We start from the raw sequence: 17,213 nt of genomic DNA on the forward strand, positions 1-17,213 counted from the left end.
ACCGTATCTGCATGCTGCTTATTCTACTCTTTACCTAATATTTTCCTTTAATGTATGTACTTTGTACTTTTCACTTTTCAACATGCAATAAAATAATCACACAGCTATTAAAAAGTTTAAACCTCCATCCATCCGTGCAAGTCCTAAAATTATTCCACATGCTGTTTTTTTGAGAAGCCATAAACTGATACAGTCAAAATGTAATAAATAGTTGCATATACTATACAAATGTTAAAAAATGAATTATATATTTTCAAGCATTATTCAGAAATTTTATTTGGGGATAACAATTAAAATAAAAAACTTCCAGGGCCAGATATATATGTTAATAATGCCCTGATCACATGAAGTTTTCTGCATTTGTTCAACAGATACCTCATAAGCACGTACTATTTGTTAAGCACCATGCCAAGCTCTGGGAACAAGGATGAAAAAACAGATGCAATTGACAGTCAAGTGGAATAATGGAAATCCATCTAGAGATTATACAAATAATGATTGAATTGCAAATGTTACATGTGCTGCAAAGGACTTTCGTTTCTAGATATTTGGTAGCCATCTCCCAGTTATAATATAAACTAAGCACTCTGTGCTATTTAAACTATGTCTGCAAATATTTTTACCCTCTTCCTTCTGAGTGCTTAAGTTGGCATCCCCTCCCCTTAAATCTGGGTTCTTAATCTATAGAATAGCAGCAACTAATGCTACCTGAACTCTGAGGTTCAGTATCAGTCACCTACTGTTCCACAACATATTACCCCTTAAAATCAGTGACTTAAGATATCCAAGATTTATCACCCACAGTTTCTATGGCTCAGGAATTTGGGAGTGGCTTACCTGGTAATTTTTGTCTCAGGGACTTTTATGAGGTTACAGTTAAGATATCAAACAGGGCTACAGTCATATAAAGGCTTGACTAGGGCTGGAGAACATGCTTCCAAGATGGTTCGCTCACATGACCGATGGTAGGAGGCCTCAGTTTCATACCCTGTGGCTCCTTCCATAGGGTTGCTTGAGTATCACGGTAGCTGCCTTCCTCCCAAGCAAGTGCCTCAAGGGAAGCAAAGAGGAAGGCACAAGGCCTTTATGTCCTAATCTCAAAAACCACATACCGTCACTTCTATACCATTCTGTTCATTAGAAGTGAATCACTAAATATATTTCACACTCAAGGGAGGGAAGTTAGGTGACCCTTAGGAAAGAGTATCTAAAATTTTAATACTAACATACCTTTCAGAAAATTGATGCAGTTTCCATGCAGCTTGTTGGTTAGGCTGAAGTTGCATAAAACACTTCCTCCATGAGTTGCCATTAAAAAAAAACACACATTGTCTAAGCAGGCCATGCTGTGAGGAAGTCCAGCCCACATGCAAAGACCAGTTGGTGCGCCAGTTGGGAGCCCAGCTTAGGTCCCAGCAAGCAGTCAACATCAATGAAAGAAAGATAAATAGATGTTTCCAGATGATTCTAGCCCTTAATTGTTGAGACACCCTCTGCCATCATCTCTCTTAGTCATTGAATTTTCCCAAGTCCCCAAACATAAGTCGTCTCTAACTCTGAAATCAGCTTCTTCTCAGTACAGAAGGGGAGAGAGAATAACACAGGAATTATAAGCGGTGGCTCTGGATTTCTGGAGCCAGGAAGCACGTCCTGCTCTGCTGCTTCAAACCACATGACCTTAGGCAATCTGCGGTAACTCACTATGCCCCAGACTCTTAATCTCTAAATTAGGAGAACTAGCGCAGTCAGTCCTTTGTACCTTCAGATACAGAACTCTTGGGTATAGAGGACCAACTGCAAGGAACTTGAGCATCCACAAATTTTGTTTTCTACAAGGATTCACAGATACCGAAGGATGACTGTACATAAGTATGTGGGTTTTGAAGACTGAATGGAGTAATAGATTCAAAGTTATCATTATATAATGTATGCTAGATATTGCTAGTGGGGTTTCCCAGGTGGCGCTAGTGGTAAAGAACCCACCCATCAACGCAGGAGACATAAGACACATGGGTTTGATCCCTGGGTTGGGAAGATCCCCTGGAGGAGGGCATGGCAACTCATTCTAGTATTCTTGCCTAGAGAATCCCATGGGCAGAGGAGCCTGGTGGGCTGCAGTCTACAAGGTGGCAAAGAATCAGACATGACTGAAATGACATAGCATGCACTGATGTTGTTATTATCAGTATTTTCATTATTATTTTTTAAATTCTCATTAAATCTGTTCCTCTTCTGATATTTCCCATATTGGTTCATGTCACTCCTGGCTCAACACTAAAAAAAAAAACAAAAAAAACACTTCAATTTCTCCAACTGTTTTTTTCTGGCTTTATTGATATATAACTGATATGTAAAAATTTATATATTGAAATGTACAGCTCGATATTTGATATACATGCAGTCACCACAATCAATTAATTAGCAGATCTATCACTCCACATAGTTACCATTTTCCTCCTTGTATGTGTATGTGTGTGTGATGAGAAACTTAAGATCTATCCTCTTAACAAATTTGAAGTACACAACACAGTATCATTAACTATGAGCACACTGCTGTCCATTATTATCGCCAAAACTTTTTCATCTTGCATAACAGAAACTTTGTACCTTTTGACCAACATCTCCCCATTTCTTCATCCCACTACCCCCGGCAACCACCATTCTACTTTCTGCTGCTGTGACTTTGACTATTTTGGTTCATTGCAGCATTATTCACAACACTTAAAATATGAAAATAACCTACATGTCCATCAACAGATGAAGGGATAAAGAAGATACAGTGCATGTATACAGTGAAATATTATTTGGCCTTTAAAAAGAAGGAGATTCCACCATTTCAACAACATGGCTAAACCTGGTGGATGTATGCGGAATAAAGTAAGGCAGACACAGAAGACAAACACTGCATGACCTCCTTATGTGTGGAATCTAAAGTAGTCACTATTTATAATTGGTTGTCATCTTGTTGATTCTACTTCCATAGTTTCCATTATCTTTACACTCTCAAAGCCAATTAAGGAGAAGGCCAAGTTCTCCATGGATACCAAACAATGAAAAAAGGAAAATAAACACCCTTGGGAATAATGAAGGCACTGTATTTACCCAAAGGATAGTGGCGAGTATAGTTGGAAGGAAGGTTTGGAGAAGTCCATGGCACAGTCATAAATAAGCTCTCAACAAAAGATCATGAGGGGAAATGTTTTGAGTAACTTCTGTTTCACCGATTTAAAAGGAATAACTTGCTTGAACTTACTCCCTCTTCTCCAACCTGTGATCTGGAACATGAATGCCTGAGTCTGACTTTGACCACGGAGAGGAAGAAATGCATACTTTGATGAGTGGTGGAATAATCGGATGGAAAGAACCTGGTTCCCCGAATGATGTCATGAGGTCAGGTTGCCCACCAGCCCTGACCACTGTATGAGAAAGAGAGAAATAACTTCTCTTGGTTTTCAGAGTCTCTGTGTCACACCAGCTTTGCCACTGGGTCCCTATGACCTGCTCCGTCCATTGCCGAGGCAGGATGGGCAGGGGCAGGGCATGGGGGTGGGGGGAAGACGAACAATTGTCTCAGATATGGTACTGGTGAGTCAAGATCCAGAGCAGAAAATGTGCATATGTCTAGACAGACAACCTCAGACAGCCTCACAGAGTGCTGTCCCGCTGGCAAGGGGCAGGTGCAGTACAATAACCCCAGGTTCCCCAGAGGAGCGAAGGAGTGGCTAAGAGAACTTGGCCCAAACCACCTGGTCCAATACCCAGGCTCTCAATTAATTAATGTTCAAGGATAAACATAATTTCAGGTTATTTCTTCAGAGGTTCTATTATTTGAAGTTAGATTACCAATAAAGGATTGCTACCAGACTTTTTTTTACATCTAATACACATACAAGAAAGTATGCAGAAGTGTATAACTCTATAAATTATCACAAACTGAACACACCCATACAACCAGCACCCAGTACAAGAAAAAAAAAACATGAGCAGAACCCCAAGGTGCCCCACTATCACCCTTCTGGTCACTTCCCCTGCCCAAAGGCCAGTCACTTCCCCTGAGCCCACTATTTTGTGCTCCATAGAATCAGAAGTCATTTCTTGCAGGTTTTCCCTTTGTGGGTTCAGCTCACGAAACCAGCAGTCTCCATTCTTCTTTTTAAACCTATTTCGAAAACAGAAAAGAAACCAAAACTTCGCATGCTCAACTTACCAGCTTTCCTCTGTTGGAGTTTTTTAGATCAATTCGACTTGGCAAACACTTACTCAGCTATAAGCAGGGCACTTTGTGTTTGTTGAACAATGGGTTAGAAAAGCAAATTAGACAATAGTGTCACTGTCTCCTAAAATATCAGGGGAATATGATTGGGTACCAGTGTGCCTTTAAACCTCTTTGGCAACTGTAAAGAGCGACATTCAATGCAAGAGACATAAGAGATGTAGGTTTGATCCCTGGGTCGGGAAGATTCCCTGGAGGAAGGCATGGCAACCCACTCCAGTATTCTTACCTGGAGGATTCCAAGGACACAGAAGCCTGGTGAGGTCGAAAAGAGTTTGACAGGACTGAAGTGACTTCGCACCCACACATGCGAAGCCCTACATACATGCAAGTTGGCCTTATGGATTGTATATGGCTGGCGTGCTGATGCCTGGTAAACTGTGATTGGCATTTCAGGGTGTCTGGACTGGGTGCTTTTACAAGGATCCCTTAGATCTCCTAGGTGATGTGGAATTGGAGAATATGTTCAGATTTATTTGGGGTCGCACTATTTGAGGGAAATAATTTCCATAGCTGCTGATGAAAACCTGTTAAATGTCAAATTGTCCTTTGAGTTTTGCAAAGTTCTTGGGTTGTCATGAGGACATCTCAGGGAAGGAGGCGGGCCTAGATGTTGCCTCTTCTTGTCTGATGGCCTGTTTCTTGATTGTATCAATCAGGGTTCCCTGTAATTCTCTAGGCACAACCAGTAATAGACAACCCATATGTGTGTGATGTGTGTGTCTGCATAAAAATGTAGACACTACAGACAAACACAATTTTCTCTTTAATTTCCACATTTAAGGAGAATCTTTCCCCTGTTTCCAGTTTTCAGAAGTCATGCTTCAGTAGCCATTACTTCTCAGAACCCACATGATATTTCTGTATCTCTGAAAATCAGTTGACCGGCTTATCTTTGGTTCGTCCACCAAATCCCACTTCTACCTTCCTCCCTCCTTCTCTGTGTCCCGAGAGAAGACCTCTGGCTCTGCTCCAGCAGGCCCCTGGTCCTCTGGCTGCATGGTTGTGTTCTGACCACGGGAAACAGTACCAGATCAGAAGAGGGAAGAGAGACGGCTGGCAGCTCATGTTCCTCTGGCTCCCTCCCTGCCATGTCGCCTAGGGCTGGCTGCATCCCTCTTCCACACAACTCTCAAGCTCTTTTCCCCTCTTTTTCTCTCTCTGTCTCCATCTCTCTCCTAATGACTGCTCCCTCTTCTCCTCTCTTCAGTCTTCGGGCTGGCAAAGTGACCCATCACAACCACACATGGGTTATAAAACTTTCCTCAAAATATCTAGACTGAATGTGCCAGAAACATCCTTTAACTGATACAGCAGCCAAATCCAGTACTGAAACCCAGGTAGTGGCACTCAGTGTGGGCCTCCCAGGCTTGTCGATAAAGATACTATCTAGTTTCGTTTAAAAATTTATTTATTTATTTATTTATTTATTTATTTTGGCTTCCTCTGGTCTTAGCTGTGTCTGGAGCATGTGGGCTCAGTAGCTACAGTGCATGGGCTTAGTTGGCCCAGAGCATGTGGGATTTTAGCTCCCTGACCAGGCATTTCCAAAGGTTAGGAGTCCTTGTGCCCAGTGGAGACTCAATAACAAAGTTGATGCCAGAGATGTAAATCTGCCACGATGACTGGATTTCTAAAATGTTTTTTTTCATTGATGATCTTCCTAGAAATTATTCCAGAGCATCTTTGCCCACCTTCATACTGTTCTAGCATTTTGGGGGAAAAGGTTGAAATGCAAATTCATACCTGCATTTGATGATTGTTAGGGCTGTATAATGGGGCTTTCCTGGTGGCTCAGATGATATGGAATCTGTCTGTGATGAAGGAGACACAGGTTTGATCCCTGGGTCGGGAAGATCTCCTGGAGAAGGAAATGGCAACCCACTCCAATATTCTTGCCTGGAGAATTCCATGGACAGAGGAGCCATGAGTTCGCAGAGTCAGACATGACTGAGCAATTTCCCCCTTTTCAGGGCTGTATAATATTTAGGCTCCATTCATTCTATAGATTATTAATATTTATACATAGTATATACATAACTCATCATACTTTTAGAGAGTTCTCCTCCATTGCTAATTGTCTTTCATTAAGAACCTGATAGCAGGATGTTTATTTTTTATTTTCATGAACTGATCTGGACATAGGCAGGAGGATGAGAACATATTTAAAAGAAATACTCAGTAAACAAAATGCCACCCCCAAATAAAACCATTCAAATATCCTGATATGTTGTATTCAGATATTTTTCCAAGTAGAGATGTTTGTTTCACAAACTATTAACTGTACATATTGCTTGTTTCTAACATTTTCTACATTATCAGGTATTTTAGAAAATTGAAATGCAGTTGATTTACAATATTAGTTTCAACAACATTAGTTACAGTATTAGTTTCAGTGTATAACATACTGATTCAAAATTTTTATAGATTATACTCTATTTAAAGTTATAAAATATTGGCTCTATTTCCTCTGCTGTACAACAGACCCTTGTAGCTTATTCACTTCACCAAACATTTACCTTTTACAACATACTCATAATTAAAATTTTAATCATTTATTTCAATTCTCTACAGTTAGAGACTCTAAATGTATTCTAATTTTTTCCAATGCAAATAACTTCTTTATGAAAACTTAATATAAAAAGCATTTTTACGTTTTTATTTATGATTACTTCCTTAGGAATCACTCTCCCTCCCCTCCAAGAAAGATCAGGTCCAAGTACTATGGTCTCACATCTCTTTTTATATCATAATCACGTATTCTATATTTAAATCATTACTAGATGAATGTCTGTCTATTAATGCTCAAAACTGATGACAGTCTGATAAAGAGAGTCATATAATTTGCTAGAAGGAGTGGACTTTGGTACAATCTTTCAAAATCTTTGATAAACATTTCTTCTTTCAATATATGTCACCTCTCTTCACCACTGCCTTGTCATTTTGCATCCTTATATTGATTTTTTATCAACTAAACTGTACAGGACTTTTTTTCCCCCATAGCATAAGGACATACACGTATCCATTCTTAAGTAAAAATATTAAAGTGAAAGTGAAGTTACGCAGTCATGTCTGACTCTTTGCAACCCCATGAACTGTAGCCTGCCAGGCTCCTCCATCCATGGGATTTTCCAGGCAAGAATACTGGAGTGGGGTGCCATTTCCTTCTCCAGGGGATCTTCCCAACTCAGAGACTGAACCCTGGTCTCCCGTATTGCAGGCAAACTCTTTACTGTTTGAGCTACCTGGGAATCCTCAAAAATGTTAAAAACCATATCTTTTTGCCACAAACAACTGCTATTATCAGCATTATTATTTTTTAACTTTGAGTAGTAGAAATTAATTTTTTAAGTAAGTCATGGGTATGCCGCTGCTCTCAGCTCTTCAATTGCTCTTACCAAGCTGTATTTCAAGAGCTTCTCTCTTAAGGAACCCTTTCATCCCACACCAGGAGATAGAAATGGATAGAGCAGGTCTGGGATAAGGAGGCAGTTTTTTCAGGTGAGTGCTTAAGCTCTCTTGAACTAGTGGCATGCAACAGTGAAGGAAAATTGTGTTAGAGAAAAGTAAGTGATGACTTTGCATTGCTTTACCAACAGAACTAAAGGGATGTGCAATAAAAGAGAACGGAAAAACCAATTGACTTGAGGTCATCATTAGCAGAGCATGACGCTATTGTCCTCAACAGTGGGTACGGTAGGCTGCAGAATTCCTGGACCCTCCAAGTAAAGCTAATGGAAACCAGTAGGTGGCAGTCACATGTCTAAAATAGCCCAGAACACCGCAGACCGTCTTCTGGGTGTTCAGGGAGTGCTTCCTCGGGCCACCTAACATCATGAATTCTCATTTCAGATTCAGTTTTGGATGTATTTTACTATTTCATGACATTTGTCAGTGCTCATGATGACTGATCAAAATCATGGCCCAAAGCAGTTACTGTTCTCAAAGGTACCAGTGTGTGGTTTTTCCTTCTATTTTTCAGGAATTTATACTTACACACTGCTCTTATTTCCCCCCCACCTTGGGAACTTGACACTACTTCTGCCTTAGAATTGATCATAAATGATATCCCAGGCAAATGTTTCTTACAAAAAGGATGAGCAGAACAAGAAATTGGCCAGTTGGGGTTTTGCTTTGTGTTAGCTGGGTTTTCTTATTCGGTAGGTTTAAACAAATCTTTTCAACATTCTCCTTTCCAAGCAAGACCAAAACTAACAAACCAGGTTAGATCACAACATTGAGAGATGCTAATCTACTTTGATAGATGCTTCTGTTGTAGGTCCTCACTCTATTTACTATGCATTGAAGTCTCTGAGTTTTGAGCAGCAAGATATAAGAAATACAGATTGTTGTTGTTTAGTTACTCAGTCGTGTCCAACTCTTTGTGACCCCGTGGACTGCAGCACACCAGGCTTCCTTGTCCTTCACCATCTCCTGGAGGTTGCTCAAACTCATGTCCATTGGGTCAGTGATGCCATCCAACCAGCTCATACTCTGTCATCCTCTTACAGAGGGAGCTGGGTGTTTGGAGTTTCGTTTTGTGGGAGAAAGAAGTTTCTCTGAGCCTTTCCATATCATATGATGGAAAAACATGATAAACCACTATCTCATGTAAGAGAACCCAGCAAGGCCAGTGGACTGAGTGTTGGTCCACAGGAGTACTGCTCTCTGCAAAAATCTCTGACTCTGGCCCTGGGTCATCAGGGGACTATGCCCTAAGTTGCCATGTTTGACAACAGTCTGCAAAAATAAACTGTTTTGGCTGCCATATAAGATTGAGAGGTTCTCAGTTTCATTGTATTGACCTCCCCAAATGAAGAATGTCCTCCACACTCTGAAACAAGAAGTCATTCTGAGGTTATATATAAGCACAAGTTATTTATGGATATGCTGATTACAGAACATGTTATAGCTGAGTCCTAAGTGCTGCTGAATTCACAATAACATCAACTCTGGATTATGTTTCATCAGTGCCTATGGGGCACACTGGGGATAGACCTTATTAGCTACACCCTCCCCACTCACCAAACACTCATTTTGTTTCAAACACTCATTCTTGACCAGGAACATTTCATTATGGAGGACAGTTTCACTCTTCATGGTGGTAGAACTTTGCCCTGTGTCCTTTACTGCCCACTCTTTGTTCTTCTCCTTTAAAAAAAAAAAATTTCATTTCTTTGGCTACGCTGGATCTTAGCTGCAGCATGTGGAATCTAGTTCCCCAACCAGGGATCAAATCCGGGCTCCCTGCAACTGGGAGGGCAGAGTCTTAGCCACTGGACTACCAGGGAAGTCCCTCACTCTTTGTTTTTTTTAATCAGGAGTTTATTTGGTACTTTTTACTCTCTTTCTGTACTTAGTCCTCAGTCTCGGTTAATGCCAAAAATGAATCACTTAATTTCAAAATCAATTTCAAGTTCATTTTATATATAGATATGTTTGAGCATATATGCATATGATTATCTTCGCATATATAACTATTCACATATTTATATCACTCATATATGGATGCATGTGTATAAAATGATTTGGCCTTTTTTGTTCAAAACTAAGAACATATTATGGACTGGATATGTGTGTACTCTTCAGTTTCATATGTCAATGTCTTAGCCTATAATATGATGGTATTAGGATGCCGGGCTTTGGGGAGGTGATTAAGTTTAGATGAAGTCATGAGGGTGGGACCCCAATAGGAGGAGAAACCAAGCTTCCTCTATACACCATGTGAGGACCCAGGGAGAAGGTGGCCATCTGTATGACTGGAAGGGAGTCCCCATCGAAAACCAAATTTACCAGCTCTTTGATCTTGGACTTTCCAGCTTCCAGAACTGTGAGAAAGAAATACCTGTTGTTTAAACCCCTCCATCTATGGTATTTTGTTTTAGCAGCGCACACTGGCTACCACATAATGTATTAATATATGTGAAGAGGGCACAATAAGGAAGGCCATGCACCCACCTGTCGCCAGCAGTTACTATCCATTGTGGAATCACTTTCTTTGCTGATTGCTCTTCCTTTCTTTTTTATCTGTGTTTTCCAAGCTCGCTATCATAATCAAATATTACTTTTATATACAGGAAAAAGTATAAAGCAGCAGTTTTGGAAAAAAAACATATCCCACTGGAATAATAAAGCAATACGTGCGATTGGTCTTAGAGCCTGTCAGCCAGGCTGATTCTCGAGTCTCTGTTTACTAGGCGTTGACACAGCCAATGTGACTTGAGTGTTTCCTCATTTTAAGCAAAGGTAATAACATGTGGCTTATCCTATTCAGGAATGTTGAGCAATCAGAGGAAAAGGTGATATGAAAGCTCTGTGCATGTACCTAGACTGCCTATGTGAAAATGTGCTGACTCACTTCAGTTATATTTGCACTTTCTGTGAGCTGGCTGTGTGCCCATTACAGGGAATTCTTGGCAGCTGGGGCCATGCAGGAGCCTTCCTGTGGAACTCCCCAAAACCCCTGTTCCAGGGCTTGTGAACAGTAACAATAGGGCAGAGATGCCCATGTCAGGGCTGGATTTTGTTCCAACAGTCAAGAGTCAAGATGTGTTTCACAGGATATCCGGACTGCAGAATTCCATAGCAGCTGGGGTTGTCAACTAAAACACGGGCACTCAGTTAAATTTGAATTTCAGAGAGGGATGCACAATAAATAATTTTTAGTATGAGTATGTCCCGAATATTGCACAGGATTTACTTATACTTCTTTTTCTAAATGATTCATTGCTTATCTTGTCTACTAAGAAAAAAAAAGTGCACAACCTAAAAGTTGAGAATTATGTTTTATTCATTGGACTTTCTGAGCACTTCAAGCCTGGGAGGTGGCCTCTCAGATTGCTCTGAGGGGCTGCTCTGAAGCGGTTAGTGAGGAGCCAGGGTATATAGGAGTTTTTGTGACAAAGACCAGGTAGCTGGAACATCAAGAGATTACTGTTCATTCAAGAAAACCGGATATCTCAAGTTAAAGAATTTAGTGCTTTTCTATGTATGAGAAGATGCAAGACTCTGGGCTCACTGAAACCATGCCTTTGATGTGCATCTTGGCTATCTCGGGCCAGCATCCTGTTCTTCCCTGTCCCAAGTCCCCTCAGGGCTCACTGTGTGGGCCGCTGCAGTGGCTTGATGGCTGTGACATTCTTTGTTTACTGAAATGACAGGCAGCATTTTTCATTCACAATCTGAAATTCAAATTTCACTGGCATTCTGCATTTTTATTTGTTAAGTCTGGTAACCATAATGGGGAACATTCACCCTCCCCCCTTCCACTTTGGTTTGCTGGTTGGTTTTTACTTATTAAACTCATCTACCTAACAGTTTGGGGCTTCCCAGGTGGCGCTAGCGCTAAAGAACCCGCCTACCAATGCAAGAGACATAAGAGGCGTGGGTTCGATCCCTGAATCGGGATGATCCCCTGGAGATGGAAAGGGCAACCCACTCCAATATTCTTGCCTAGAGAATCCCATGAATTCTAAGAAATTCTGTAGCCCTGACTACAGGCTACAGTCAGTCCATAGGGTCATAGAGTCGGACATGACTGAAGCGACTTAGCACCCATGCACACACACACTTAACAGTTTAGATAGTATAAACGCACACATGTGAGCCTCTCTGGAAGGCACCAGTGCAGGTAAAGCTGGTGTGCAGCAGACAATGAGAAGTCATCTCAGTAGTGTCAGTGGTGGGGCTGGCTAGAGGCAGGGGAAGCACAAGTTCAGGGCTCCATGGGCCTTCTCTCTGGACATTGTGAACTGTAAAGAGCCTCTTGATAAAAGTGAAAGAGGAGAGTCAAAAGTTGGCTTAAAATCCAACATTCAGAAAACTAAGATCATGGCATCCAGTCCCATCACTTCATGGCAAGTAGATGGGGAAACAAAAGAAACAGTGAGAGACTTTATTTTGGGGGCCTCCAAAATCACTGCCGATGGTGACTGTAGCTATGCAATTAAAAGATGCTTGCTGCTTGGAAGAAAAGCTATGACCAACCTAGACAGCATGTTAAAAAGCAGAGACATTACCTTTCTGACAAAGGTCCATCTAGTCAGAGCTATGGTTTTTCCAGTCATCATGTATGGATGTGAGAGTTGGACTGTAAAGAAAGCTGAGTGCTGAAGAATTGATGCTTTTGAACTGTGGTGTTGGAAAAGTCTCTTGAGAGTCCCTTGGACTGCAAAGAGATCAAACCAGTCCATCCTAAAGGAAATCAGTCCCGAATATTCATTGGAAGGACTGATGCTGAAGCTGAAACTCCAATACTTTGGCCACCTGATGTGAAGAACTGACTCATTGGAAAAGACCCTGATGCTGGAAAAGATTGAAGGTGGGGGGAGAAGGGGATCACAGAGGATGAGATGGTTGGATGGCATCACCAGCTCGCTGGACATGAGTATGAATAAGCTCTGGGAGTTGGTGATGGACAGGGAAGCCTGGTGTGTGGCAGTCCAAGGGGTCACAAAGAGTCAGACACAACTGAGTGACTGAACTGAACTGAAAGAGCTCTTAGGGTGATGGTTAGGGCCACATCTTAGCCTTCATCTGGCCATGGTACAAAGCACCTGCAAAATGCAATGAGCTCACCTACCTGTAGACTGAAGCCATTGTTTGGCCCATTGAAACTTGCCAGGGGCAAGGAAGGATTGGGAAACAAGAACGGGCAGCCAGGCGTGAGGTCACGATTGGGCCACAGCCTGACTTTCCACAAGGACTCTCTTGTCTCTGGATGGTGGGGGTGCTGACGCAAGGGAGTCCGGGATGGAAAGTCAGCTTTCCCTGTTGGTGATGCAAGCCCCTAGCCAGGTGGCAGAGCTCAAAGGCTGAGAGGGTGAGGGCCTGATGCAGTGATTCTCGGCAACAAGCCAAATGCCCCAAAGCCCCACCGCTGGCCTCACGCTCAGGGGACACCTGAACATTGGAACTGGATGATAGCATTCTCCTGTCTAACAAATCATTCAGAGGAGTCCCTCTAGCTGGCTAATTATTTCCTAATAGACAATAGAAGAGAGCTCCGCTCAGTTCAGTTCAGTAGCTCAGTCGTGTCCGACTCTTTGCGACCCCATGAATCACAGCACGCCAGGCCTCCCTGTCCATCACCAGCTCCCGGAGTTCACCCAGACTCACATCCATCGAGTCAGTGATGCCATCCAGCCATCTCATCCTCGGTCGTCCCCTTCTCCTCCTGCCCCCAATCCCTCCCAGCATCAGACTCTTTTCCAATGAGTCAACTCTTCGCATAAGGTGTTCAAAGTACTGGAGTTTCAGCTTTAGTATCATTCCTTCCAAAGAAATCCCAGGGCTGGTCTTCTTCAGAATGGACTGGTTGGATCTCCTTGCAGTCCAAGGGACTCTCAAGAATCTTCTCCAACACCACAGTTCAAAAGCATCAATTCTTCGGCGCTCAGCCTTCTTCACAGTCCAACTCTCACATCCATACATGACCACTGGAAAAACCATAGCCTTGACTAGACGGACCTTAGTCAGCAAAGTAATGCCTCTGCTTTTGAAGATGCTATCTAGGTTGGTCATAACTTTTCTTCCGAGGAGTAAGCATCTTTTAATTTCATGGCTGCAATCACCATCTGCAGTGATTTTGGAGCCCCCCAAAATAAAGTCTGACACTGTTTCCACTGTTTCCCCATCTATTTCCCATAGAAGAGCGGGTACAGTATAAAGGAAGAGCCACAGACCGGGAGTCAGGAGTCCTGGTTGTGTGACTTGAGTCGAATCTCTTCCCCTCTCACCTCCGGGCCCTTATTTATGAATTAAGTGGTAGAACTTGATGACCACAGAGGCACTCCCAATTCAATAATGCTGATAGATAAATGAGTGAGATGCGGGGTCAGTAAACTTTGGTAAAGGAAAGGATTCCGTGACAGGATCCTTTCTAGACAAGATTCTAGACAGGATTCTAGACATCTAAAGCTCAGTTCATGTCTCAAGATTCACTTTCAAATGGGGACCTAAGGTGATAGGGGGTGGTCTGAGACTACCAAGGAGTAGCAAGGTATATGGGGCTAAGGAGGAGCCCAGTCCTCCAAGACCCACCACCTGAAACTTTTCATTCCACTCCCCTAAGGCCCAGCTCTTCATAATAAGGCCATTCTGTACCATATGGGAGAAACTGATGCTAAATTCATTAAACATTTACATGTCCTTTCTCCAGGCCAGGCAGGTCTTGGCATCAGAGTTTACACTATAAAAAAGTGCTGGTATGGGCTGAATTTCTCTCATTCAGTACTAATTCAACAAATATTTATTGAACATCTACTCCATGCCACCATTGTTCTAAGCTCTGAAGAGACAGTATTGAAAGCCCCCGTCCCCTCTATCAGCAGAATGTGAGAAAGTAGTTCACAGGGCATCACTGCTCCTCTGCTTGTTAAGTGAGCAAAAGCTGATTCCATGCTTATTTGGTGCTTCATGTTTATTCTACCTCACTCCCCATCCTCACTCTACCAAGCTGGTTTCCAGCCCTGGAGAAGCAAGAAAAGTGCTATAGGTTGAATCAGGTCTCTCCCTCACCGGCCCCCAACCCAGTAGCTCAGAATGTGACCTTATTTGGAAATAGGGTCTTTGCAGAATGACCAAGTTCAGATGAGGTTGTGAGGGTGAGTCCTAACCCAACATGATTGTATCCTTATAAAAAGGGGATTTTGAACACAGGGAGAATGAAGATGGAGGCAGGAATCAGGGTGATGCCTCTACCAGCTGGGGATGCCAAAGATAGCCAGCAAAGCACCAGAAGCGAGGAGACAGGCATGGAACAATTCTCTCTTACAGCCTCAGACAAAACCAAGGCTGCAACTCCTGGATTTCTAGCCTTCAACTAGGAGACAGTAAAACTCTGTTGCTCAAACCGACCAGCTTATGCTCTTTCGTTATGGTAGCCCTAGGAAACTAACACAGAAATTCTGAAGCAAACGCTGCTGCTCTCTTTGCTGAAGGCTGTCTCCTGTATCTGAGCACAAAATGGCTCAGTTGTGTCTGACTCTGCGACCCCCATGGACTGTAACCCAGCAGGCTCCTCTGTCCAGGGGATTCTCCAGGCAAGAATACTGGAGTGGGTTGCCACGCCCTCCTCGAGGGGATCTTCCCAACCCGGGGATGGAACCCAAGTCTCCCGCGTTGCAGGCAGAGTCTTTACCATCTGAGCTACCAGGGAAAGTGGGTGTGAGTATTTCCAGTAGCCTTAGAACACCATCACTCCTAATTCTCAGTTCAGAGGCTCAGAGCTTTGGGGAGAGTTGCAAAGACTGAGGCTGGGTCCTGGGATCTGCCAAGGGCTAGAATTTTGGGAGCAACTTGCTCATAGATGCTGCCAGCTCTGATGTCGTAAGTGCTCCCCTGACTCTCTTTACCATCTTCCTTTGCTCCTCGTGGATTTGGGGTCTAACTTTGCCCCTCCCCAGGCACCTCTCATACCCAATCTGGGCCATGACCCTACTCCATCTCTGTTGGAAGACTAAGTTACTAAGTCACTCAGTTGTGTCAAACTATTTGTGACTCCATGTACTGTAGCCCATCAGGCTCCTCTGTCCATAGGATTCTCTAGGCAAGAATACTGGAGCGGGTAGCCATTCCCGTCTCCAGCGGATCTTCCCAACCCAGGGGTTGAACCTGAGTCTCCCACTTTGCAGGCAGAGTCTTTACCATCTGAGCCACCAGTGAAGGCCACTTTATGTTCTCTTGACCTTGTGTTTCTGCCCTTGCCTTGACACTGAGAGATCACGTAGGCTGCACCCTAGTTTAAACTGATGGTAAGACAAGAATGCTGCAGGCTGTTCAGGGATCATGGAGGGGGAGTGAGGAACAGGGAAGAGGGCTCATAAAATAAGGATGCATTTGACACAGATCATAGGAGAGGTCATAACCACTCGCCCTTGGAGCTTTCCTAGCACTTTCATGTATAGGGACTTGAAGTTACACAACCACCTGAATTTCGAGACAGTTGACACAGATGTTATGTTTGCCCTTATCCAATGCCTGTGCTACGAAAGATGAAACTGAGGCTCACCCAGGCTATGAAACTTGACCTGAATCATGCAGTGGATAAGTGCGGTGGCATCTGGCTTTCAGTACAAGTTTTTTCTGCCCCACCAGACTCTCTCCTGATAGTTTGGCACTCAGAGACTGAAGCAGGGTGCAGAGTTAGGCTGAGATGCTACAAGCAGAGGCAGACCAAAGCTATCGCTGACTTGGCTCTTCCTCCTTGTCAAGTACAAACTGGCCAAATACCACACACTAATAACAAAACACCTTGCATTCAGGCAACACCCTACAATCCACAGTATTCGTACAAGCATGATATCATTTGAGCCTTACAAATAACCCTGTAAGGTAGGCATGGTAAACCTGGCTATCCTCATTTTGCAGATGAGGGTTATCTAAGCAAAAGAGGGTTAAATACCTAGCCCTTGGTCACAGAGCCAGCAGGTGAAAGAAATAGAACTCATGCCCAATCCTTCTCTGCAAGTCCATCTTCTTTCCTAACACTCAGGAAGGGGATCCTGTCCAGGAATGGCAGGGCTTCCCAGATGGCACGAGTGGTAAGGAACCCACCTGCCAATGCAGGAGATGCCAGAGACACAGTTTAGACCCCTGGGTTGGGAAGATCCCCTGGAGTAGGAAATGACAACCCACTCCAGTATTCTTGCCTGGACCATTCCATGGACAGAGGAGTCTGGCGGACAGCCTAGAGAATAGCAAAGAGTCAGACAAGACTGAGCTTGCACGAGCCAGGAATGGCAAATGCCTGGTACACATGCAGCCCCATTTTTCCACCACACCCTGAGCAGACATTATTCATCAATCACAGCACTGTGCCCAGATTTAGCCTCAGGTTCCCCAGGTGGCACCTGGTAAAGAACCCACCTGCCAGTGCAGGAGACACAGGACACACACTTGGGTTCAATCCCTGGGTCAGGAAGAGCCCTGGAGGAGGCCA

Source organism: Oryx dammah, unplaced genomic scaffold (genome assembly GCF_014754425.2).
Source record: "Oryx dammah isolate SB20612 unplaced genomic scaffold, SCBI_Odam_1.1 HiC_scaffold_20, whole genome shotgun sequence".
Lineage (NCBI taxonomy): Eukaryota > Metazoa > Chordata > Mammalia > Artiodactyla > Bovidae > Oryx > Oryx dammah.